Source organism: Cyanistes caeruleus, chromosome 3 (genome assembly GCF_971803275.1).
Source record: "Cyanistes caeruleus chromosome 3, bCyaCae1.hap1.1, whole genome shotgun sequence".
In the NCBI taxonomy this organism is placed as follows: Eukaryota; Metazoa; Chordata; class Aves; order Passeriformes; family Paridae; genus Cyanistes; species Cyanistes caeruleus.
Genome location: NC_141703.1, coordinates 103,946,254 through 103,973,145, shown reverse-complemented (window position 1 = coordinate 103,973,145; position 26,892 = coordinate 103,946,254). Strand labels below are relative to the sequence as shown.

Here is a 26,892-nt window from a genome sequence, read left to right as displayed (position 1 = left end):
CCCTTTGTATGTTCTCCTTTCCATGGAGAAGAATCTGCTCCTGCATTACTAATGGATCAAAGGTCTCTCAGTGACTTCAGTCAGGATTTCTGAGTCTAAGAATGAATCCAGACGGAGACCATAAATCTGCCTATTCATTTTGAGTCAGCCAAGCGGAGTTAGATAGTCAAGATATTTGTCAGAAGAATATTTTCCCCTAAGAGAAGAACTTGTACAAACAAAAGTGGACTTGAAATAATGCAATATTTCTGTGCAACAATGGAGTCATATTTACACATCCATTTCAGTCTCATTTACACTGAATTAGTTCACTTAGCTCTGTTACAAGAAAAAAATGTTTAAATCAAAGTGCAGGCCTTGTTGTCACAAGTACTGCCTGGGAAAGGCTTTGCAACTAAAATTCCCTGACTACTTCATACTACTGTGGACCCACCAAAATCATTGAGCAAGGGCCAGAGAGCAGAGAGAGGAGGTGATCTGGACATCACAGCAACCATTTTCCTGTGGAGAGGATATGGAGGCTGATAGCAATTTTCCTTTTCTCCTCCTCTACTAACATGCATTTGTACAACAGCTCTAAGAAAACTACTAAAATGTTTTTCATTGTAACATTTTGCTAGCACACACCAGTGAACTGATCCCAGCCCCTGGAATTCCCTCCTGTGAGAATAGCCACAATCCTCCTGGCAGAAGGGTTGCTGTAGCTGGCAGGCTCACAGAGCTCTGCAGAGCTCTATGACAAAGAAGGACAGGAGAGAGCAGGAATAACTATTCTACTCATTGCTATAATCCACAAGACAAGGCAGGCAGAAGGGCACACAGGGTTTTGGGATTGTCCTGCTCAGATGAGTCCAGCAGCCCAGAACTTGCAGTTCCACACATTCCACTGTCCCCTGCACCCTCACACGCTGCAGTGAAGGAGCTTTTCCTGCCCTAGCCATGAGGAATGCCTCAGACCCCAGCATGTGGCAATCCAAGCTTCAGAGCATCTGCAAAAATCTTCCAGAGTCCCTCAGTGCACACAGAACAGGCCCCCCACCCCTCCTCTGACCCTCTGAACCCTGAGCCCCCCCAGCTGCAGGCTCAGGCCCTCGGTTTATTCCCGGTGCACCGTGACACAAGACAGACCTGCAGCAAAACAATAGAAAGGTTTATTTAACCTGGTTTGAAGCCAAGGTTCAGAGGTACTCATGAAAGGGTTGGGGGAAAAAAGGGCTACAAGAAAACCGTAATAAAACTGCTTTCAATACTTCCTACTCATTAAGGATATTCGCCCAAAACATATTCTCTAGACCGCTGATCACTGATTTCTATATGCTTCCCACATTCTCATCTCATTGTCTAGATTATTTCCTCCAGTGCCTTTTTTGAGGGCTTTTCCTGGAGACTTACACTTCAGAGACCCCTTCACATTCTTTCCCTTTTTGCTTTTTTTCAGATTAAGTGCCCTCCCACAGGCTCTTGTGACTAATACACATCCATAAGAACCTTTGAGCTCAAAAGCATCAAATACTATGAACTGTATGTGTTGTCTCTGTATTTTGTCAAGCAATTCCAGACATAAAAATGAGAGTTTTGATGAGACATACCTCAAGCTCCCTATGGTTCTAATTTCCTGTTAGATTTTGGAGATTTCTAGAGAAACCAGCTAGGTAGTAGTGTTGCAAAAAACCAGTTATTTATTTTTGAAATAAAACTATCTAATTTATATTCATATTTAATAATATTTCAAGCTTTAAATGCTTCAATTGTTAATCTATCTCATTTGCAATTCTTATATTCAAACAGCTTCCCTTCATAGCTATGAGTTTATTTCCTTGTTTTCTACAACACCTGAAGCATATGTTATAATTAATTAAAATAGAATGAATATGTTAACAGCTCCTCTGTGTGACATATTTCTCTAACATCCTGCTTTAAAACTAAAGAGGAATGGCACATGCATAATGAAACACCCTTCATTACTCAGCTTTGCACTGTAAACTCTATCAAACATTTTTGCAAGAAAACAGAAGAAAGTGAATTCTTCAGAACATTAAAGGTTTCAGGCTTTCTAGAAAATGAGTTATTTCCTGAAGCTACAGGCTTGTAAAGAGGTCCTTTTCACCAAAATTTTTAGACGTCAGTAGAGGCAGCCCTGCGTCACACTTCCTGTGCTGCAAAGGTTATGATACAGCAGCTAGAATCAACACAGAGTCAAACTGCAAATTAGATTACAGAGCTGAAAATAATTAAGCAATAATGATAGAGGAACAGGGTCTTTCCTAGGGCTTAATGACCTGCTGGGAGGAGCTGAGGTCTTTAATGCTACTTTCAGCTAAACATCAGGAAGAAAAGTGCTACAGTATATTTTTTTACTGGTCCTTGCCTGTACAAAGGGCAATGCCATGCTGTCGCTACTCCCAGAGAATTAATGTTCACAGCACTAGTCAATCAGATTTATTTATTTGCCACCAGACACAGTCTAGGGCACCAGGCAGGTCCATGTCTATGGCAAAGGAATTGGAAACAAGACAATGGGAAGATGACTGTCTTGGCCAGTTTCTCTCTGACTGAGGCAGAGGGATTAAATAAATTCCTGCAGCAATGGATGGGTGGCTCCAGTCATCTTTTCTAATCTCTACACAAAAGAAGTTCCACTGTCTCATCCTCAGGCACCTCCAACCTTTCTCTAGATCCCATAGTCTCTAGAAAGTCTCTAATTCATCATATTTTTGTTCCCAGTTAGCTCTATCCCTCTCCATTCTTTCTCTCCCACCCTCCCTCACTGGAAGTCGGCATCTCCCTGCCTGGTGTCCCACCATGCAAGGCAGAAAAGCCTTCCTGGAGCCCTCAGCCTCCTCCAGCCTCCCCCAGGGGCTCCTGGGGAAGCTCAAACCCACTCCAGGCTCTCTTGGTGCCTCCTTGGTGGGGCTCTCAGGTGAGCATGTCCCCTCCCATTGCTAATCCTTACCCAGTGCTCCCAGCTCAGACAAGGAGTAAGCCAAATGAACACAATTCCTTTCTTGTATCTGTGGCAGAATTGTATTTGTGTTTTCAGCACTGAGTGATATTACAGAGGAAGGCAGAGCTAACACAGTGTATTTATTTTATTTTCTGATTTTGCTGTCATTTACGGTCTTATGTTTACTGTACAATGGCTAGAAAACAGATGAAATACACTTTTTTCTTTTTTTCCCACTAAACAATGTCTATTACATCTCCACTTAATGTCAATGGGAAAAAAAAAGATGAAAAAGAAAAAGAAAAAAGAAAAAGAAAAAGAAAAAGAAAAAGAAAAAGAAAAAGAAAAAGAAAAAGAAAAAGAAAAAGAAAAAGAAAAAGAAAAAGAAAAAGAAAAAGAAAAAGAAAAAGAAAAAGAAAAAGAAAAAATAAGACTCCATCCAAATACTAACATTTTATCCCTAATCAAAATAGAGTTATTCTGCAGAATTATGAACTACAGTCATCTCTTGTGCAACCCTGCTAGAGTCAAAGGAGTCACTGTGGGAACAGATTTGGCCCATTCTGTGGAAAACAGAACTAAAAGGGCAGGGTGACCTGTTTTACAGCAAGAATGTAAATACAAGTGATAGAGTATTTTTTTTTAATTTTAATGACTAAGCTGCTGAATAGGAATCTAATTTCTAGACCTGCATTTTTGTTCAATGAGGCAACATGAGCCTGAGATTTTATTCATATTGTATAAGAAATCAGTAGTAAACTACACATCAAAACGTACATCATAATCTTCTTTTATCCACCTATTATTACTATCATTGCACAATAAATATTATTAAGTACTATTTTACACACCTGGGTCTACAAAGTGTTTTACAAATTGACTGAACAAACTGTACAGCAGAAATTTCACTGCCTATTCCTAAAAATGCATCCACTTCTGTAACAAAAACCAGCAGCTGTTAACACTACACAGCTGTACCAGATAAAACCTTGGGGCATAAAATGAGCATGATGACTCTACTTATCCAAAATTGCAAGTGAAGTGAAGTAGGTAGAAAGCATGGTAATAATCCAAACACAGAGAGTGATACACTGCCACTCTCTTGCCAGAAGCAGGAGACTGTACTTACAAGGACATCAGTCTTATCCAAAACCCCTGCAGATCTTCACCCACTACTGTCAAAGGCAGTCTCCAGCTGTAAAGAGAAGGTCACAGTATCCAGACTGCCAACTGCATCTTCTCTTTAGAGCATCTCAAGCTTTCCCCAAGAGGCCTGCCTAAAACTGGTCCCTAGAGACCAGGAGCTCTCACAGGTGCTGTAGCAGGTCACAAAATTTCTCATGAGCAAACTGTGTTTCCCATTTCCATTTTACAACAAGCCTCTTCCTTTGTTTGTTAATTTGGATTTTTAAAGGAGATGGGACTGATGAACACTCCTTTTTATATTTTCCCAACTCTTTCCCTCTGGAAGAAAAGTTATTTGCTCAGAAAGGGTGGCAGCATAAGGGACAGAATCTTTCTTCTTCATTAAATCACTTACCTTACATACATATATATATATATATATATATATATATATTCATGTTAGCAGGTATTTTACTTTAAATGCCCCATGAATACAGAGTGGCTCATCTTCCAGCCCAGGCTGCAGGCCCTGCTTCTGATATCTGTTGTGTTTAGACTATTTTTTTGACTGAAAAAGTATTTTTTCAGCCTCATTTGTAATAGCAGACTGTTCTATAATCAACCAAGTTCGCATTAGCATGTGCCATCTCCAGATGCAAATTACATAACATGGTATTTTTTTCTGGCTCTCTTCAGGTCATGGTTGTCATGAATAACTGTCAACTGGCTCACAAGAGGAGAAAAATACAAAAGCCCAGAAATGTTTTCATCATCAGAGACACAAGCTTTCTAGATGTTCCTGTAACATACAATATTCCCTTAAATTCCCTCTTCTTACCTCCCCAGCGGCCTTGCAGCCTCTGGAGAGACCCTGTCCTCTCTCTGTCTCACTGATGGATATCCCAGCAGTGGGGGGTATATAACCATTAAGCAGACTATTAAAAAAATGTGCCTGCCACGATAACAAGAAGAAGAAAGGGAAGATTTTCCTAAGATCCAAGCAATGGATGAAAATGTCCTTGGATTGTCAGGCTGCAGCGATGAAAATGCCTTACAGCCTTACAGAGAAAAGGGAGAAGCAAGGATGCCACACCAGCAGGTGAGAGCAAAGGCTTTTTACTTCATGTCTCCTAGGAACAGGATAGAAAGACATACATTTCTCAATGGGTTTTGTTCCCTTCTCCCTTGTTTATGCACCTCCAGCTGACCTGATTATGTCAATGCCTCCTGAAACTCGTTATAACAAGTTCTTCCCGTTGCAGTGACACTTCTGATGAAAGCAACATTGAGCTGACCCAGGGAGAAGATTCCTGGAACTGGCTGTGACTCCTGTGCCACCCTGAACTTTACAGATCAGGGTTTGCTACCCTAAAAGGAGAAAAAAAGCAGCACGCTCAGGGAGGGTGCAGGGCTGAGCCCATCACCTCTGGGAGAAAAGGCAGGCTTGGGGTGATCCTAACAAGGTTTACATACAGTGCTTTCTGTATTCTTCCTTTCCCCTTTCCTCCTTGGGGAAGGCTGTTTACATTGGGTGTACCAGTGTTAGAAACAAAATGTGAAGTCCCTTATAACACTAAAATAACCATTCTTCAGGGGACAGGTGCTTATTTACAAAAACATCTTATGGCCCAACATGATTGCACTTGGTTAAACGTTAAGTGTGGTGTGCATCTGCCAGCAAAGCAAGCATGTCAAATTTACAACTGTGACTAGCAGAGATGAGAGGCTATTTTTGCTTAGGTGGTAATGTGCTTTAAAAGGAGAGTGAATCTGCATTTCTTGGGAGAGAAGCCTGGGATACAGCCAGAATTCCAGCCAAATGATGACTCCTGATGTTCTTTCACTGGCTCAGACTCTCAGCTCCTCATTTTGATTGTTTTTAACTTTCTCTTTTACTACCATTTACCTCGATTTCCTTAAATAGTGAGAACTTAGGAAACACCGATTGTTTCATTTGCTTCTTCTCTGACTTTGTCAATGTGTGATGCTGGATAAATATTAATTCATTATAATTATGTATTTCCAGAACATTTTTACAAGAGGAAGTAAAACATGTATTTCTGAGCTACCAGCAGCAGTTTTCCAGTAGCATATAATTGATATAATCTTTTCTGTACTACTTGTGACCATTGATTTTGTGGTGTCCTCACCATGGTCACAGACAATGTTTTGTGCTTTGATTTGACCTTTGTGGCAGTTCAAAAAATGAAGCCTTGGGAATAGTAATAAATATCAGAAATCCCACACAAGTGTGTGCTTTAGTACAGCATCCAGCAGTCCTGATGATCCTATGGACAGTAAGGTAGGATTTTGGACTCAGATTTTAGCATTTTATCAAATGAATTAGGCTATGCACTTATGTCATAAAATGCTATTTAAAAAAAAATTAATGAGACTGCAAAACAAATTTTTTATAACAACAAAAATCTGAACAGTTGTGATTTGTTCATTTTCTATTCAATATGTCTCCCTTTGAAGTCTGAACACTTCTTTGCCTATTTGTTTTCTTGTTCACTAGCACCTGTGATTCAAGTACTGTATTCTTCTAAAATAAAGTCACCTGTCTTTTGGCCCCAGCCAAGGAATTTCACCAAAAACACAAGTAATACATCTCATTATCTGGCTTTGGTTAGGCACAAGGCATGGTACAAAAAACATGCTTTGATCTTTATTCTGTGTAAGAAGTCCTACTGCTGTGAGGAAAAATAATAAGCAAATTAAAAGAAATTTGGACATGAAGACAAAAAAGACCATGAATGGGTCCCTCCTCTGTATGGTTCTATAGTTGATCCAGTGGAGTGTAATATGCTCTCCTTTCCTGGCAAGAAAATACCATTCAAGGGAGGAAGATTCCTGTGCCAGAAAGCAGCTTAGCCAACAAGGTCTGAAATGTAATTGGTAACCTGTTTGGAATGCTCTTCTGTTAAACTGCTATGGACACAACCATGGCACAGAAGAGAATTATGGGAAGTTCAGCTTTGTAGGAGGACCTTCAATCTTAAATTTAAAGTTTCCTTTGATTTGTACACCAGCATGTCCTTGGCTACTTCACAAACTTTAGGCACATCATTTTTAACACCTGTAGCAATGGATCAAACCCAGAGACCTACATACCTGGAAACAAACCCCAACCAAACAAAACCTTTTTCCAACCCACTTCTTCTTATTAAAGAAGGCTTTAATAAGCATGCAGTCTGTTTTTCTAATAAAACTCCTGCTCAGCCTATATCTATTCACCATTGTATCCTGTCATCCTTCATGATCAATTCCAAAATTTGATTGCAAGCAGTTTTCATCAGGGATCATGTCTTCTTCATCCCTGTGGACATTCAGATGTCTTCTCTGCAGAGTCATAAACTAATAAAAACAGACACACACATCCATCAGCTAACCTGGCATAAGTGGTAGTCACTACAGACAAATCTTTGCATGTTATTGGACTTACACATAATCTAAGAGAGCAGCTGCTGAGGAATGAAAATGAGCCAAGCTGAGATTTTCCAAGCTTGCCTTTGAGAAACACAATGAGAAGATGAGACCCTTCAGAAGAGCTTGATTTCTGGGTCTGAGCCAAGGAATCACTTCCTCAATTTCCTGTATGGCTCCTTTTTATTGCCAAAGCTTTCTCCTTGCACTCCTTGAAATCACTCCTCCTGCTGGGCACTGTAAATCAGGGTCTTCCCAAGGCTGCACGATCATTTGGTGTGAGGGGTGAAATGGGTACCACAGGCATCAGTGAAAGGAGAAAGAGGAAATTGCAGGAGAAAGTTTTAATAGGATCAAGTTCTACTACAGGCTTGGTGTTTGGCCCTCAACTCATCAGTCAGCCCCTCTGAGCGGTGCTTGAAGCAGCCAAGGGCAGCTGCAGGCAGGGCAGAACTGTGCCAGGAAAGGACAGGAGTGGCCACTGCCAGTTGTCACTGCCATTACTCTCACCCTGACTAACTTGCCTAAAGCTAGGGGTGGCCTTCCCATTTGGCTCTAGTAAGTAGGGTGTTATCTCCCCTGAATGCCTAACCACGGTTTATAATTCATTTATAGCTCCTTTCTGTCCCTCACCTTGACCAGAATTAGGCTGTAAGAATCCCTTTGCAAACTGAAGCAGGTTTTTAATTCCTCTTCCTTCCTGCCATGCAATACATTTGAGCCTTGGACTTTTGGCTTTGAAGGACTTAAGGGCAGTGTGTGGGATGTGACATTTACCAGGATTCCTCTTTCATTCTTGTTTCAATGTGCAGGGCCAGGTGAGAATTTTGCTTTCCAGTTTTTATAAACTGTCTGTCACACAGCCATGCAGAAAAGCAGTGAAAAGAAAAGCTACATTCAGCATGGGATAAAGGTGAAGGATAAAGGTTAAGGATAAACATATGGGTTGAGTGCAGGACTGACAACAACACTTCACCTTTGAAAACTTTATCCTGACATGGTTTCATACTGAAACCATTTAACTTCTGCTCTTCACTTAAAGATGATAATAATGATTTGGTTTATATTTTATCTCTTTCCATATTACCTGTATTCACCATTCAGGAAAAAAAAAAAAGAAAACCAGTGTAATTTTGTCCCAGTGATATCTTCCTGTATCATTTAATTACCTCCTGAAGAGGTCTCTATGTGCAGTACACACAAACCCGTGTGCACGTGGACGCTTTCCATCCATCCCCACGCTCCCATGCAAACGCACTCACGCTGATTTTACATGTTCTGTCTCCATGTTGGAATTGTGAGATTGCAGGAGGGGCTGCTAGAAAGGTTTCCCAACGCTTGCTTTGATGAACACCCTGCTATCAATTGCCTGTAACTTTGCCAAACTTCTCCTGTCTAGCTCCAGCTGAAATTTGCTGTGCCAACCACATACCGCAAGCTGAATGCTTTTTGGAAAAGCTCTGCACTAAAGCAATTCAGTGATCTGGATCAGGGAAAAACACACTGTTGTGTCTGTGCTGGAAAACAAATAAAATCTGGGTAACCTGCTGGGATACATGCTCTTATTAACCTCATATATTTTAGCATGGATTTAAGCTTGTCTGGAGAACTTGAGTCTTTGTTCTAAGAGTGATTTTTGCAATCCACATGAAAAAACGACCACTTTGGCCTGGTGACCAGACTTTGAAGCCTCCCACCTTGCTGCTGGAAATCTGTAAAACCTTCAGAGCTAAAAGTTGCAAAAGGAGCAGGGAAATCCTGCACAGCCTGTGGATTGCTCAATGCTGCTGGTGCAGCAGGGGATGGACCAGCTCAGCCAAGGGTGAGACTCTGCTGTGGTTTTCATGTTCTCCTCTGGGGCCACGGCACAAGGACGGGATTCACTCTACTCTGCAAGTGGAACAGAAGAAAGCTGGCTCTTACAAACAGATCCCTATCTCCCTTTCCCTGTGCCCTGAGGAGGTGGCTATGTCCCCATCCAGGACATGAGAAAATTCATGTTTAAATCTGCATTTGAGAAAAAGAAATGTTACTCATTTTCTTCTATGAAGTAACTTAAGCATTCTTCCCTTCACTATGGCTTTTGACTAATACAGCACAAACATCGGGTTCTAGCCCACTCACAGTTTCACTTCACAGACCTATTTGAACTGTGTCACACTACCTGATTATGTAGACAATATTTTTTAACTAAATATTGAAATTAAATATTTTGAATTTTTTGTTTTTATATTTGAATTATTTTTTTAATATTTTAAAAATATTTTTAAATATTTTAAATTTTCTATTTAAAGTAGAAAAGCAATGCAAAACAATAAAATAACAAGGTAATTAGTGCCTTTTCAAGTAGAGGCACATTTTTTGCCAAAATTTTCATGAGATCTTTTTCTGTGGGACATATGGGATGATCCCCTAAACAACAATTCGATTTGTGTAAGATTTTTTTTCAGTGTTTGGCTGACTTTAATCAAGAGGTTTAAAAAAATCTTCCAAATTCAACACTTTGAAGGCACATGCATCCATACGTGCCACAACATCTAGCCAGCCTCAAGATTTTTCTGCTAATCTAATAATCTTAATAAAGCAATTTCATGCTCTGGCACATCTGCTTCCAAAAGACATTTTGCATTATTTTTCTGATTGTGTTTTTGCAGCTAAAGAAAACTGAAATGAATGCTACAATTACACTGAACACTGCTGAGTTCCTAGTGGAGATGACAAAAAATGGTTATGATTGGACACACCATAATATGCAATAAACGTTTAGGGAACCATAAGACATAAACTCACTAGTGTTCTTCCTTTCTTATGGTTAAAAAACTGAGAGGATATTGACATTTTGTCCCAGAAGCTTACAGCTTTCTCTTTCAGGAAATATTTTCATCCAATATGCTTTGTATTTGTTTTTCAGCCAACTTCTTTTACCTCTGACTACATGGATTCACAATAACTCTATTTCACACCCCAATAACACTAATGTTAGGAAGTTTAAGTGAAAATTTTACAATTTCCCACATTGCTCCCCTGACTAGTTCATAGTAAATTGTATTCCCTGACAAAAAACAGATCACAGATAATCTCCATCTTGCTAAGACAAGAAGCAAGGATTTTTTTTTTTTTCTTTTATTGCTACTGTAGCCATAAGGAAGTAAAATTTATGTTCTCAAACACAGAATTCACAATGCTACTTGTTTGATTATTTCCTACTCAATAAATCCATAATCTCCTGGGCTGCTGAATATCACTATTTTCAATGCTTGAGGAAGAAAAGCCCAGTTGGAGAAAGAGATGAAACACCTTACAGAGTGTAAGGAAAATTTTGCTGAGGGGCAACACTAAAGCGCTGGTGTATGTCCTAAAGGTAAAACCCAGCACAGCCTGAATTACAAACCCAACAGATTCATGGCTTCTTCTCCCGTTGCTCGTCTCCTGTTCTTGCCAGTTCCTGGAAAAGAGTTGTCTCTGTCACTTTCTGTATCCAAACAACATCCCCCTAGAGTTTTAACTGGTACACAAATAGAAATATGACATAAAGGACAAAGGATAATTTTGGCCTGCTGACAGTTTTCGTGTCCATGGGTTAAGGAAAGTTAATAAGAGAGTTTACTGTGTGTACCACTTGAACACTAAAAACGTTCCTCAAGAGGTTAAAAGTTCAAAGTTGAGTCAAAGTCTGCACTGCCTCCACTCTTCCCTTTTAATTATCTGAGGTCAGGAAGTTAATAATACCAGAAATCCCCAGTAGAGACCTCTTGCTCAGTGTATGAACTTTAAACTTGTTCAGCTTTTTTCAAAGGGTAAAAAGTTCAGTGAAAACACAGTGGATTTTCCCTCTGGTCTCCACCAATTCAACCTCAAGGGTTAAAAGTTTAACTGTAAAAGAGGAACCTTTGTTCTCTGAGCTACATTTACAGAGTTCACTTATTAAAAGGTAAAGATTTCAAACAGCAGCTAAAGTCCAAAGTGATTCTTTTCCATAATGATGAAAATATCGCAATAAAAGCAAGTCCTTTGATCTGTTATCACTTCCCTCAGAAGTGACTGTCAAAACTTATTTTTCTCTTTATTTTGAACTTTGGACAAGTAATGGAGCCACATGGGTCCCTAAGGCCACGTATATCTGTTAAACAGCAACATGCTGCATTTGTGAATTTGCTCTACATTTTTCAGCCAGGCAGTATCTTTTCCCTGCTGAAACATTTGCAGCAGATGTTTCTCCACCAGGACATTTTGCACAGTTTATTTCACACAAGCTCAGGTTTACAGCTCTGACAATGGTGAATGTGTCAAGTATAGGTGTTCTCACTATCTTCACTCTCTAAAGACAAAGGTCCCCCTGCTGATCCTTTGGAAACTATGCTGCTAGAAAATCTAAAAAAACAGCTAATCTAGAATATATCTGGTTTTATGTAACACAGTTGAGATTTGAGCAATGGGAGTTCCCTGTGGGGTATTCAATAGGTGCAAAGCATCTGATATTAATCAGTGTGTGTCTAAGATTTCCAAAAAAGAGGAAAAGCCAACAAAAAGGTTACTTTTGTTTTTAGTATTTGTCCTGTGTCTAATGGCCAGGATAAGTATTTATGCAACTGAAATAGGAAGTGCCCTTGGCTTGGAAGATAATAAATTGCTATGCATGAATTTGAAAATCTTGAAAAACAACAAATTCTAATTTAGGCCTTCCTTAGGGAATCTCTTACAATGTGAGTTGTGGATTGCAATGGTGTGAGTGGCCTTTTTATTAAAGATCATCTTATTAAGGTTCAAATATTCCCAGAACAGCTCGTTTCCAACCCTGTTTCATTTATGAAGAAGTTGAAGCTCAGCTTTTCAGGCTTGCTGTTCCCAAAAAGCAAAAAGCCCTCACTGTGTACCTGAAGGTGTTGCCCTGACCAATACCTGTGACTCTGTTCTCTGATACAAACCTCAGCAAAATCAATACAAGCTCTTACTTTGGAATGCTTTAGATCTGCCCATCTCACTCTCAGCACAGAACTCAAGATCCTTCTACTCCACCTGACCCATTCTTGGGAGGACTACTCAGTTTTGAAAAATTAGGTTTTCAATTTAGGTCCACTCTAAAATTTCTTTAACTGGGATGTAAGCCACACTTTGCATTTCCAGACCTTTCTTAAAGAACAATATTCACCATAAAATGTGTCCATAAAATGCACTTTGCAATGAACCTGCAGGTTTCTAAATTACTCTTTCAGTTTTTAATTTTCCTACAGACTTTGCATGACCTGATATTCCATTTAACCTATCATTCATCAGGCATTAATACAAGCATCTCTATCATTTTGGTCCCTTGTTTACACTGCCAGATGAAGACAAGAGCAAAGATAAGCTTTTCTTGATTATTTTGATGAACATTTTCTCTCTCCCTTTCGTGACCAACTCTTGAGCTCTTTCAAGTTCAGTTCAGCGGGAAATATTTGCTATTCTGGCAGAGCTACTTTACTAGGTCCAATGGTTCCAAAGTTCAGCTAAAGATGCTGACCTTAGGCAAGGGTCTAGTTGGGCCAGCCCTGCTGTGTTTTCAGCAGGCTCTCTGAAGAGGGTGCCTGGCATTAACTCTGCATGACCCTCTCAGCAAGCTCCATTCAGACCACAAACTCGCAAATTAACAACAGAGTCTGTAGGTTACAGGCCATCGAGATAGAGGAAAGGATGACTTAATCTGATTATGGAGCCACTTATGAGACTTTGCAATAGGTAACATTGCATAATTTTTTATTGGAAGAGGTCCCTTTTGGACATAATTGCCATTTTGCTCAACTAATTATAATTATGTTTAATACAAAAAAAACCCCACAGGCTGTTCAATACAGCTGACACTGACAGTATTTGTGCAAAGCATGACTGTTTCACAAATATAATCTGAGTTCAAGTGATTCCAGGACCAAATTGAATACCTGGCAATCAGACCTCCATAAATTATCATTTTAAATGGAGCGTACACTTTCAGACTCAGTGAGATATGAACTATTCTAATTCACTTTTGCTCCTCTATCAGTCTCCACATATGCCCTTTTGTTATAACTGTAACAGATCCATGCTTCTGTGGACTAACTTAAACAGGCTTTTGCTGTGTCTTAACCTTCAGGATAAAACAGTTTTTCTTTGCAGCAAAAGGAATTTCCCATGCAAAACCGCTAACACACACTGTACTCTTTTGAAATTGGGTTGTTTGGGGTTTTTTTGATAGTGCATTCGTAGCCACAGAGTCCAAAACCAGTACTTCAGAGTATTTCTTTACTCATTCCTGCCATCATATCACGCCCTTCCCAGGCATGCATCTACACAAAACCCCTCCTGAATACAAAATTCACTCTCTGACAACCAGGGTAGGAGGAATGCTTTCGAGAACAAGAGCTCTGACCCGAGAGCACCATCAAGTTGCACTGGGAAGATTAGAGGGTTACACTTCCCACCTGCCCTCCTGGCTGCCAATACAGCCAAGTGTTTCCACCCTTCTGCTGTCTCATTCTCCTGCTCTGTGTATTAATGTACTATGCAGAAGTTTAAATTAAAACAAATCAGCTGCTATCTTTGGTAGCTCGTATGCAATCCCACATTCAGGTCTGTTACCTTTGCAATGCCAATGCATCTAGGGTGCTGACCTCCCCACTGAGGAGCAGGGAAAGGTGCTAGCTCTTGAAATTTCTCCAAAATGAGTCACTGGCACTGGTGAGAAGAGTCCTGAACGACACACTGTACTGGGGGGTGGGACAAGGGGCAGGTACTGGATGTTTTCACCATCTCTACATTTTGTCATGACTCTATTGTGCTTTGTTTCATTTGCTTTTCCTCCTTTTCTTTCCCTGCTAAGTCATTCTGCACCACTTGTGCCCTTTTATTGTAAGCCCAACTGACAAAGCTCTGTCCCTTGCCCTGCAGGAACATTCTGCCATGATAGATACCAGGAAAAATCAAAGTAATTTGAATGTCTTTCCTACAGAGAAAGCTCTTCTGGATTTGCTGCTCCTCCTGACATATTCAGTATGAGGAGAGAAGGAGACAACATCGATTCAATCACCATATGCTACAAGAAAGCCACCCACAGATAACACATAATCTGATGCTATAGCCCCTAAGTTTAGACCTAATGGGTCCTTTTGAACAAATGGATCTTGCCTTGTAATGCAGCTCCTGCTACATTAAAATGGAAAGAGCCAAGAAAAATAGGTGGATGCCAGCTGCCCACAGTACATTTCACACGAAACTTGTGAAAAAACTCAGTCACAGTGAAGAGCAATCTACAGACAGCTCTAACAAGCACTTTGGGCTCTTACTGTTCTTTTATTGTAGCATTTTCATGGCTGTTATTTTACTGGGATGGACCCACTTAATAAAAGGATAATGTGTCTTGTAGGGAGATAATCAGATTATCTCTCTGATAGCTGCAGACAAGGGTGATGTGAAAAGAGAAAGAGCCTCCCCTTCTGCACCCAAATCCTTCTGCAGGTGATTAATTTGTAATCTCTGTAGCCACAAACAACAAATCTTATGTGAATGGTAGGATTAATTTTAATTTGATGATTTACTAATTCAGAGGAGAGAAAATCCCTTCTTCCCTTGTGAGTACAGAATCTCCTGAGCTCAGAATCTGGTGTGCTGACCATTATTAGTCTCCCAGTTACATGCCAAAATTATGTCCTATGACACTAAGAGAAATGAAAGGTCATAAAATTCACAGTTTTCAAATAATCCCTCAAGACCCAGGCCCCTAAAGCACTAAGCCTTTTGTCCTTTCAAGAGCAGCAGCAAACGGAAATTCTTCAGTGAAAAAAGTCTGGAGCAAGTTTTGCAAATGGAAACACATGGCAGGACTTCATCCCCCATGCAGGGAGCACACATGGAGGGAACAACCTGGTCCAGCTTGGAATGTACCGGACATTGAAACAGTTTCTTCTAAAGACACATCTGACTTAGAAGAATGAGCACAGAATAAGGGAAGGATGAGGACAGAACAATATAAAAATGGCTACATACTCTCATCAGAACCAACTGTGGGATGAGTAGTCCTAAAACAATGGGGTCTTTTAAAACCCCCCACAAATTACCTTAAACACACTTCTTTTGCAGGTTTGTGTGTTAGGCCTCTCCTTCCTTTGACAAAGAACACTGAAGGTCATTATAGCAAAGAACTCCAGGCAAATTTCTCAAGGTTCACAGCACCTCATGAAGACAATTCACTCCAATAAATTATTGGGTGATAACTAATATGAATTCTGAAAAGATTTGGGCAGAGCCCAGTGGGGAAAAAAAAAAATCTACATTGAACTATCCAAAAATATGAGTAAGCCATGTAGAAATAATTAATCATATACAACCCATTATAATTAAAAAGTGTATTCTTAAATAGCTTCTTGATTGAGAACAAATGCCTCATTAATCTGGGGCATACTGACTTAGGAACATAAGAAATGTCAAGCAGAGAATGATGACCAAAATGACACGGGACTGCACATGCTGCATGTGCTCCATCTTCACAGAGAGCATTCAGTACAGAGGTCAGTGAGGGCTGTGACTTGGAAAACACTCCCCTGACATCTGATTTTTTTAAAGTCAGATTATTTCATTGTAGACCACTAAACATTATAGGAATTCAAAGTGGCTGTGTTATCATCCCACCTGCCATTGTTTGCAGTCCTACCTTCTACTCCAGTATTTCTCTGGGAACATTTCTACTGCTACAACTTAAACAAAAGTATATCATTGCAGCTGCAGCTCACTCTATGTCCACACACCACTTTTTAGACAAAGGTGAGTTTGCTCTGTCCATGATGCAGGTGAATTAGGGGAGGCACAAACCACAGTGGCAAAACCCCAACCCTGATCTGATAGATCTTCCCTCACAGAAGGATTTACTGTCCTGGGCTTGGTACCCTGTTACTCAGCTATCCCAACACAAAGCAAGCTCTTTGAAAGCTCCTTTCTGGTCTGAAACTTGCTTTTAAAAGGCTTCACCCTTCAATTTTATAAAACTTCAGTGCTGATTTTCCGAGACTATAGTCCAAATAAACCTCTCATTGTTACAACATGGTAACTTAGAGAAGAAATTTAATTACATGAATATTTTTCAGTAGACTCTCTGGTGTAAATAACATAAATTATTCTTTTTCTTTAGAAATTTAATATGTTTTGTAGATTTCACCCAGGATGTCAGAACTGGCTCAAGTGGCAAAGCCAAGCTTTTTAGGTCTTTATATCATCAGCAGGCAGGAGATCTGCACCAGACCACTTTCAGCTGCAAATTTGCTGAGAAAATTAGGCCATTTGGTTTCAACACCAGTTTGAAATTAAGAAGGATTTTATAGATCAGCTTTGGAACTTTGAAAATTCAGTTATTTTCCTGTAGTCTACATAAGGAAGGCCCTATCACCATGACCATAAAGCCAATTTCCGTCCATGGAAAATGGCTTCATGGTCCACCTTTGATAAAAATGAAGATGAAAGCCACGTTTCCAGTTTCTCAAAAGAAAGAAAACTTTAAAAAATCCAAAATCATACACAGAGAAATTTGGATTTTGCTGAAAAGTTGTTTGCTGGTTCAGAAATAGCTCCACTTCACTAACATTGTCCATCTGGCTGGTCTGCAGCAATGGGTCACAGGAGTTATCTCGTGAGCTGTTTATGGGAGCTCATGATGATCTGTCTCATATCTTGCTTCTCCTCTATGCCCCAGACTGTATTTCCTATTATACAGAGTGAAGTTCAGGAGATTTGTTGGACAGGGGTTAAATCAGCTACTCTTTCAAAACGTTTTAAAATTTATTCCAATTCAATTTCTGTGCAGTGTAAACTGTACAGATAGGTATAAAATCGTGTTTAAATAAAAAAAAAAAAAAAAAGAAGAAAAGAAAAATAAATACAAGCAGTATTTCAAGGGGGAGTGTCTTATGTGCTCCAGCTGTCTGATCAGAGGATAATTCAATATAGCATAATTTACCTTTCACATTTAACCAATAGGACTTCAGGAAAAGTACTGAAAAATCTAATTGAAAGTTTAATTTAAATGAGAAACATTGAAATTTTGCTTTGTCAAATGATTCTGAGCAACAAATGGTTTAAAGGGCATCACAGATTTCACTGAGCTATTCCATGGACAGAAAATATTTACATCCATTAAATAAAGTACTCATTGCATGTTAAGTTCTGCTGTCTCTGGATATTCACCTTCATTTTTCAGTAATGTAGTTAGAAATGTTTAAGTTCATATTCCTAGAATAGTACTATAATTGGATCATGATGTTTATTTTACTGCAGGTCACCCAGTTTTCCCTTATGCTTTCCCAGCCTGGCAGCTCCCTTTGGGGAAAGGCTTAGCTCCCAACACTCACCACAACAGAGGCTGCCAAGTTTTCACTGGTGATCAGAAAAGTGGGAACAAATTTGTCAGGAATACCGTATTCTGAGAATGCTGTGTGTAGGTGAAGAGATCCCCAGAAAACACTGTCACATAAAATGTGGGACCACAAGAGGGTAGCTATGATTTTATTGATCACAGATTCCTGCTCTGAAGTCTGTGAAGAGCCCAAATAACCATGCAGAGGATGGCAGGGAAAAAGTGGATGATGGGTCAGTGTCCAGTCAGGACACAGCAGGGCTCAACTCATATCATCCTTTATTTTAGCAGCAGATCACATACATCATGCTCATGTGGCTCCAGAGCAAACAAAACAGCGTGGCAATAAATAGAGGCGGGGGTCACTGTGACCTGACGATCAGCAGTGGCAGGATGTTCATTCTGTGAACTGGGATGAGATAGCACATGCTGAGCCAGGCCCTTGACTCCCAGCCAGGTCCCAGCCTCGCCTCCCCCTCGCACTGGGTGCCGCTGCAGAGGACAGGAAAAGTGTCTGAAATTCTGTGACCTCTTCCATCTCTCTTTACCTGTAACAATCCCTGCTGTGTACTGGATAAAACTCTCTAGTGTCCTTGCACTTCTCCATAAACATCCAAACACTGTCTTTCCTCTTACAGCACTGTATGATGCCCAGTGGATATATCTGGTTTGTGGTAGCTCCACCAGTTCATTGTCATCATTGATCGACTGATCAATTATCTGCCACATGACTCCACCAAATTCTAATAACATTTGTCAGTAATTTAAATATGATCATATTTTCAAAGCACACTTCATTTTCACACAAACAAACTTTCCTAGGTTATAGTTTAAAACAAATCCTCAGATAATCTCTTATTCCAATTAAATTTAATCCTTTAAATAAAGTGCAGCAAATTAGAGACAAAGGTGAGAAGGCTGCTGAGGTAAAAGAAAGTCTAGGGGGGGATGATACACAAAGAAACTTGTAAGAAAAACTTTCTCATGTACTACCCACATGTGCCATCTGCACAGTTATTGATTCAACCCTGGGCTGTGGAGGGGTTTTTTTCAGTTATTTGAGTTATAAGGAAACCATATTTGGCAGAATTTAGAAATGCATTCCTTGTACACAACAATGCTGCCAGTGGTCCCTGGGTGGATCCAAATTTGGTCCTGTTGAATAGAGTGTACAGCTCCCACCTCTGTCCATGCAGACTGAACAGCACAAACATGTGTGTTCTCCTCACCAGAAATGATCAGCCTGCAGCATCTTTAAGAGAACAGTCTGGGCTTTTCAGCTTTAGTCACATCCTTCTATTCTTTCTAAGGGATGACACAGATTTTTTTCACATCAAAAATCATCTTTTTTTACTGAACTGTCATCTTTTTGCTGGCACTGTCTAAGAGTTGGTCTAAACTTTATTAATAACTTTAGTGTTCATCATGGTAACATTAACAATGAAGGACTCATTTGGTATTAATCTAGATACCATATGCTTGCTTGTAGAAATTTCATTGCAATCCAGCAGTAGTTTACTGTTCCTGCCAATCCTGATTGAATGTTTCAGCACTACAGCGCAAAAATAATTCTGAGAGTTTTTGAAAGTCTTTGGTACACTCTGCATACTTGGTAAGAAGTTTAATGACTATTGTTATTGCTTTTATTAATTTGCTTGAAATGTATTTCAGCGTCTCATAAACACTAAACTGTCTCCCATGACTTGCATCACAGTAACATAAGCAGGATTATCTAATGCCTTAGCTGTTTTTAACAACAGTTTAAGCCAATCCAGCTGGCTTTATACCCAGGCAATTTAGGAGAATTCATACCCCTCCTGATGTAGCTCTGCTCTCTGACTCAGCCCGGGTGCAGTGGGCAGCAGCATCTCAAACACACACAGTGGTGTTTGCAGCCCCTGGCTAGGCACAGCCTCAGGCTCATTTTAAATCTAAAATTGTAAAAATCTGGTTTAAAAACTCAGAATTCAAATATCACAGATGTCTTCTAGCAAATCAAGGTCTTCAGAACCTTGGCTGTCCTGGTTGAGGGCAAATTTGGGAGAAACCTCCAAATGGGGTCCTGCTAGAAAGCAAATTCAAGAGGTCCCTGTCCCAGCTGGTTAGGGAAAATATTTCCTTGGAGAAAAGTGGATAAAAATGTTTATTTAACAGAAATGGAATAATATTAAACAATGAAGCCTCTCCCTGTTCAATGAGATGGCACATCCAGAAAAGTCCTTTTCGTGTGGTGTAGCTTGGCTCACTCAGGTTCTTATCAGTCCCTCTGGTGCTGGAAAGTGCCGAGGCCCAGGCCCTGGTGGGCCACAGGTGTGAGCTCCTGGGGTTTGGCTGGGTTTTCAGTCCAGAGCAGGTTTGAACAGATCCAAGGAAAGGGGAAAAAAAAAACAAGCCTGGAAACTTCCCTGCCTCAGCTAGCTAAAAGCTAACTAACAGCAAAGGAGAGCTCTGTCCTGCTGTCTGTCCGTGCTGCAGCCAGCACAGTGAGTGCTGTGTCAGAACACAAACTGTGCGCTTCTTCTTTCCCCCCTTCACTCTTGAAACCACTCTTAGAGGTGCAGAACTTCATAGCCAGCATAAACAGAACAGACAAGTGGGGATACAAGCATCATAAAGTCACCCCAGGACACTGGCCTAAAATGATATTGATAATTTCTTACCTTTCTCTTGTTCATCTCAAATCTACTTAATAGCATTTCTCAATAAATCCAGGAATAAAATGTATTTCAAAAAACTTATGGTGTAGGTGTTACAGTGCCTCTTTCTACCTTTTATATGAATATCTAACAGAGTTAAAGGGGAGGATTTCCATTTTTTAATTGGATTTCTTTCATAATAGCACTGTCCCAATAATAAAGCCTACATGGCACATTATGACAGTGTGACAGTGAAGTAAGGGAAGACGTGGCCATGGAGTAGGAGTCAGGAAAAATAGATCCCAGTTAGAGACTTCTTATGGTTATTCATTCAACCATGCAGCCACATATTTTGCCACCTAAAATGAAGAAGAAATTATGTTGGACTTGTGGAGTTTCCATACAGCTGTCAGAGTGGATGATCAAGCTTCTGCACCTAACAGTCCATAAAATTCAAGTGCAAGCTCAAGTGGCATCCTGAAAGAAGCATGGTCAGTGTTCTACTAATGCTTCAAAGGAGTCAGCCAAGCTTAAACAAGACATGGTATTTCACATATAGTCCCACTCAGGGTAATAAAACCCAGCACTGCATAGAGATCACAGTCCAGCTCCTGCCTTATGACATTACAACTTAACCCTGGTCCTGAACTGTACCATGCTCTGGTCTAGAGACAGCAACAAACAGATCAGACCTCACTCTTTGACCTTTTGCTACCTGATGCCTTTAAAATTAACTTACCACAGCTCAAACTTAAAGCAAAATCCAGCTAAAAGCTTTTACATCTCAGAAAATCCATCCAAACAAAACTGCCTAGTATTCTCTCCAGGTCTGTGAATAAATACAACTGAATTTTCAGTTGTTCATAGCGATGAAATGGGAATAATTGTCTCTTGGATAGCCATACTCTTGGTACCAACAAAATGTCATCACCAGAAGAAAGAATTCTATGCTCTAGCCCTCCCTTACATTACTACTTGTGATGAATTATTTCTACTATGTCTAAAATCAGTTACGCTTTTTAAATACAGAAACTTGTACACTCAGGTTAAAAAAAATTTAAAAAATGACAACCCTGCAATAGAAAGAAACTCATTCTTTTCATATGTAAAAACACACATTATGTTGGATCACTGAAAATGTTTCTATAACAGACTCTAAATGAGTCTATGACTATGAGGAAGACTGACAGCTGACTTCAGTACTCAGTAGAAAACATTCAGCTGCACAATTAAGTTTGATTGGACAACAAATTTTTAGATAGCAAAATAAAAAGAAAATTAATTCCACCCTAAGGCTCTTCTCCATAATTCCAGATTGTATCCACCTGACCCTGCCAAGAAAAGCACACCCATAAAGAAATCTACTCTCTCCCTTTGCATTCAGCAGTGGTGGAAAGTCCCCACCAGAAAGACAGTTACGTCAGTAAAATCAAACTGTCTAGTAAAAAAATGAAAAACACACATATTTTAACAGGGAAAAGGCTAATGAAAGATTCTGTGAAAAAAAAAATATAAGATTTTTAGGAAGTCTTGCATGAAAAACATACATTAAAAAGAACAGTGTTATCATAGTAATAATGTATAATTATCCCTTCACATTTATCTTGCCTCAAATAGATTTACTAAAGAAGGCAAGAACTAATACTCTCATTTTACAGCTAGCATATCACAGAGCAAAATATCCCTCTCAAAGCTGTGTAGGAGAGCACATAGTGGATTCAGGCATTGTGCATAACTTTGTTTTTGTTATATAACTCTATTTCATTTAAAAAAAACAATCAAAACAAAACAAAACACACCAAAAAAATCCCACCAAACCAAAAAACAAACCGAAACAACCAAAAAACAAAAAAAAATATGAGATTTTTTGCAGAAGAAAATCGTGGATCTTTGACTGCATGATGAATCAAAGCCTTACTACACAATTCTGCAGTCTAAAGTATCTGCTTGCCAGGCTTCAGAGTCCAGGGAAAAGTAGCAGTTTAAAAATGGTAGAAGATGAAAACAAGCATTTTATCCAATTTCTGAAATTGTTTCAGTACTAAAAGAATTTATAAAATAGCACCTATCTACCCCAGTACTTGCACATGAACTTGGAGTTTATGTGATACAGCTACTCAGGAACCCCATTCTCAGTGTATGCTAAGATCTTCACATTTATCAACCTGTATTTCCAGAAATATTGTGCAAAGATTTATACTTCCCATATTTACTGAAAACGCTGTGAGTTTCCCACCGAGATAAACGTGAACACAGAAGCACACACACAGCTTTTCAGAGGTAAACAAGAAGGTGAGTAACCAGCTGCATTTTAGGACTGGAGGACTGCAAAATGCAACTTGTTCTGCTTATTGTTTGGCAGTTTTGGGGGGCTCTAAGCACTGCACCAAGGGCCAGACTTATTTTGAAGGCTGTGTCTTAGCTGAGGGATATGTGGTAATGCGCCGTCCGTGGCAGCTGAGGACACATCTGATGGCCTGTGCCTCCCAGCAACCTGGAGATTTGTGGCAAGTCCAGTACGAAGTCAGATCATCCTAAAAAGCAGGCCAAGGGGTTATAGGCCTGAGGTGGGGATTTGGGACGTGTCACAACTCACAAGGAAAGGCCTGAATTACGACGAGCAAGAAAACGCTAAGACTGAACTATATTTTAAGCATGTAATCTCCCATCATGTGGTATTATTCAGGAAGCTGCTTGAGATTGGGGGTGGCAGGGCTTATTCTCTTAGTGAGAGCTGGTGCATTAGCAGGAGATTATTGCAGGGCATGGAACAGAAGAGGAAAAGGATTGCAGTGCCTGTGACGTAGGAGGGAAAGGAGGTTACGCAGCATGAGCCCGAGAAGGGAAAAGATCCACAGGAGCAATGGGAGGGGGCATGTGACTGATAATGAAAGGGCTGACAGCCTTTCTGGTAATAAAAATCAGTTGTTTAAAGTTGAAATTGAATCCCAAAGCAAGAAGTCACTGAACATCCATTTTGAAGGAAAGAGGAAAAAAAAAGAAGTGTTAACTGTGAAATATATATTAGATTAGCAGCTATGGGATTAGGCTAAGCATTGCTGTACAGTTTGCTGTACAGGAATTATTCATCCAGATATGCAAAACCTGCTTACTTGAGAGAAGGCTGAAGTCCTCAAAAGCAAGCTGGATAAGCTGACTGTTGCTTTCACTGGGGATGAACCCGTGCCAACCTTTTTCAGAATCAATACCTAGAGAAGCTTCCAAGGCATCACAATAAAGCGTTGGCATTGTTACAAATGAGAAAGCACTGTCTCCAGATCTGCGTGTGCCTGCTGCCTTTTGGACAGGTTTGAGCTTCTAAAACTTTCATCCCTCTTGCAGCAACACAAAAGAACTACTGTGCACTTAAGGCAACCAGTGGGGATAGGGAAGGTATTTAATAAGGTTCACTGCAGTTTCAACACCCAATTTAAACTTTTCCAAAAGAGATAGAAAGTAATAAGGCTGCAAATCCCTCTAGTTAAGACTATCATATCTCTGTATGCATATAAGAGTCAGCAGCTGCAAATTCAAGTCACTGATTTACATTTATCAGACATGAAAAGCTGGGGTTTTTTTATTTTTTTTTTTCCTTAAAAGAATCAATACATGAATTAATAAAGGTTTGGGGCATATAGGCTCTTGTCATGGTCATTCCAAGTGCTCTTTTGTCATCTTGTCAGGTAGAAATCAAGTAAAAAATGGTTATTATTCTTTTTTATTGAAAAGGCAGCAACAGAAGCAGTATGCCTGTTCCTTCTCTGGGGATTTTTCCCACATATTTTCTATCTTTGGTTTTCAGTATTTCACTTTGGCACTGATCTTCCCTTGTAATTCTTCTGCATTCTCTGCTTTATGTTCTTCTGGGCTCAGTAAGTGTTATGACACCTGGTACTGCTTTTCTAAGGACCTGCAGAGTTTGAAGCGGTGTAGATGGGTCCGAAAACTTCATCAGTGCTTCCTGACCACACTAGGCTTAAAAATGCAGATCTCATAAACCACATGTAAATCTGTTCTCAAAAGCTGTTTGAAAAAAACAGTTTAAAAAACCTTTTACAAAAGCAGAGGCTGCTCCTGATAGTTCCTCCATGTACCTTAGCTGTTATTGTTCTAGATATTAAATCTGACCATAATGCCCCTTCTTGGCTTTCTTGGGTACCATGTCTAGCCAGTCAACTCAGGTTTTGTTTTGGAGGATGGAAAGGTAAAGGCAGAAGGGCAGGAGAGCAGGGCAGCACAAGCATAAATAAGAAAAAGCATGGAAGAGATCCCTAACAGAGGGAACTTCAGCCACTATAATTACCAGAGCCCCAATTTAACTCTGCTACACTGATTTTTGCAAAATGAGCTTCTTATCTATTAAAGACGAAGCTGAGAGCTTCAGTTTGATGGCCTAGTTCCTTTCTAAAGCTATCTCCAGAGATGCAGCCTTCCTGGTGACTTTAACAGCACCATTCCATCAGTTTCTTTAAATCTTGGATATTTTACTTCATATTACCTCCATTATCAAGTTGCTTTGTTCAGCAGCTTTGAAATATTATATAACACCAATCTCCCTTGTCCCCTTGAATACAAAATATTACTATTAATCCTTTTGTAACTGTGAATCTAGGTTATATAATTTCTTCTATAGACTTTTTCTAAAGTTGACAGAGAATGCAGAATAGGTCTTCTCCTGATTTAAATTTTAGAACTTGTTCCAAATTAAAAATTACTCTGTTGGTCTTTAGGCAGAGTATCAACTGAGGCAGACATTTCTAAACAAAACTTAGGATGCACTGAAAGAGATAAGGTGCTGATTAAGTCTTCTAGGCATGTTCAAATGTAGACTGAGTTCATTATAGAACTTAGACCTGTGTCAAAAATATAAGGCTGAATTTCTTCATAATGAAGAGCTTGGCAGTTTTATGCCATGGCATTTTACAGATTCTAACTTCAGTGTTTGTCACTTCTTACAAATTACTCAGAAGTTACCAGGTAATAAAAATAAACATTCAGTCTAGGTGTCTCTGACATGCTAAATTTTTGTTAAATACTGTGAGAAAGTTAACAACTAGACTCTACATTCACATTCAGAAGCATCATAAGCTAAGTAATTTAACCAGTGATGATAAAATAAATAATATTCTTTTTAAGGCTATGCACCTAAAAGCTGCTGAATTAAATGTGACTTTTACTCAGTGGGCAAAGCTGTTAGATGAATTTCAAGTCTTGCAGATTAAAAAAAAAATAGAAGAAGAAGAAATGTTATCTTTCTCTGTGCATTGAATTTAATTCAGATTCCCATTCAGGTCAGAATAAACTCAGTAGGCATTCTCCATTTATGTTCAGCAAGCTACAGATCAAGCTCAGGAATCATGTTCAAGCCTGAGAGGAGATACTATTGTACTGCCATTGTCTCTGTTGATGTAAGAGACCTGCAGCTGAATGAGCTTCATTTCTGAAATTTCATAGACTGAGAGATAGATCAACTATAGTACTTTTAATTTAATAACTGAGAAAAATTAAAACTAAAAAAGTCCATTCTAAAAATAAAAAGAAAAAAAAAAGAAAAAAAAGAAAAAGTTATATTTGTCTTATTTTATTTTATGGGACCTATTTTGGGAAAACAACTCCAAACTTCCAAAACTTAACAATGAAAGGGCAGTAAACAGTAAATCTATCTAGAGCAGACTCCCCAGCACTGTGCCCAGAAGAATTTTTAATAACTCTAAGAATGGGGATTCCACAATTTCAATGGGCAACCTGTGCCATTGCTCTGTCAGCCTCACAATAAAAAAGCTTCTATTCTGTTGAAGGGGAACCTCCTGTGCTTCAGTTTCTGCTCACTGCCTCTTGTCCTGCTACTGGGCATCACTGAAAACAACCTGGTGTTGTTGTCATTGTACCTTGTTCCAGGTATTTAAATACATTGACAAGGTCACCCTGAACCTTCTCTTCAGCCAGGCTGCACAGTCACAGCCCTCTCAGCATGTGGAGCCTCTCTCTTTCCTGTGAGGAAAGGCTGGGAGAGTCCAGGTTGTTCAGCCTGATAAAGACAAGGCTTTGGGGAGACCTTAGAGCACCTTCCAGTGCCTGAAGGGAGCCCACAGGAGAGATGGAGAGGTTTTTTTTACAGAACTCGTGGTGACAGGACAGGGGGCAATGGCTTCAAGCTGAAGGAGGATGGATTTAGATTTGGTATTACAAAGAAATTCTTCCCTGTGAGGGCGCTGAGCCCCTGGCACAGGCTGTACAGAGGAGCTGTGGTTGCCCCATCCCTGGGAGTTTTCAAGGCCAGGTTGGATGAGGCTCTGAGCAACCTGGAATAGTGGAAAGTGTCCCTGCCCATGGCAGGGGGTTGGAACCAGATGGTCTTTGAAGACCTGTCCGACCCAAATCAGTTTATTCATCAGAAGAACAAGAAGCAA

The 26,892-nt window shown here is 39.8% G+C and overlaps 2 long non-coding RNA genes across 2 annotated transcripts in view; one reads left to right on the top strand and one right to left on the bottom strand.

Moving 5' to 3' along the window:
- LOC111941306 (uncharacterized) overlaps positions 1-17,649 on the top strand; it is a 40,390-nt gene extending 22,741 nt beyond the window's left edge. The window contains exons 6-7 of the long non-coding RNA XR_015285187.1: positions 4,766-5,168; positions 14,457-17,649. This is a non-coding gene — a long non-coding RNA (uncharacterized LOC111941306). The remainder of the gene's footprint in view (positions 1-4,765; positions 5,169-14,456) is intronic.
- LOC111941302 (uncharacterized) lies at positions 9,044-23,652 on the bottom strand. Its single transcript, XR_002869950.2, has 3 exons — positions 23,596-23,652; positions 10,887-10,940; positions 9,044-9,385 (listed from the first exon to the last, which is right to left on the bottom strand). It is a non-coding gene; the product is annotated as an uncharacterized LOC111941302 (long non-coding RNA).
- Between the last annotated feature and the right edge of the window lie 3,240 nt (positions 23,653-26,892).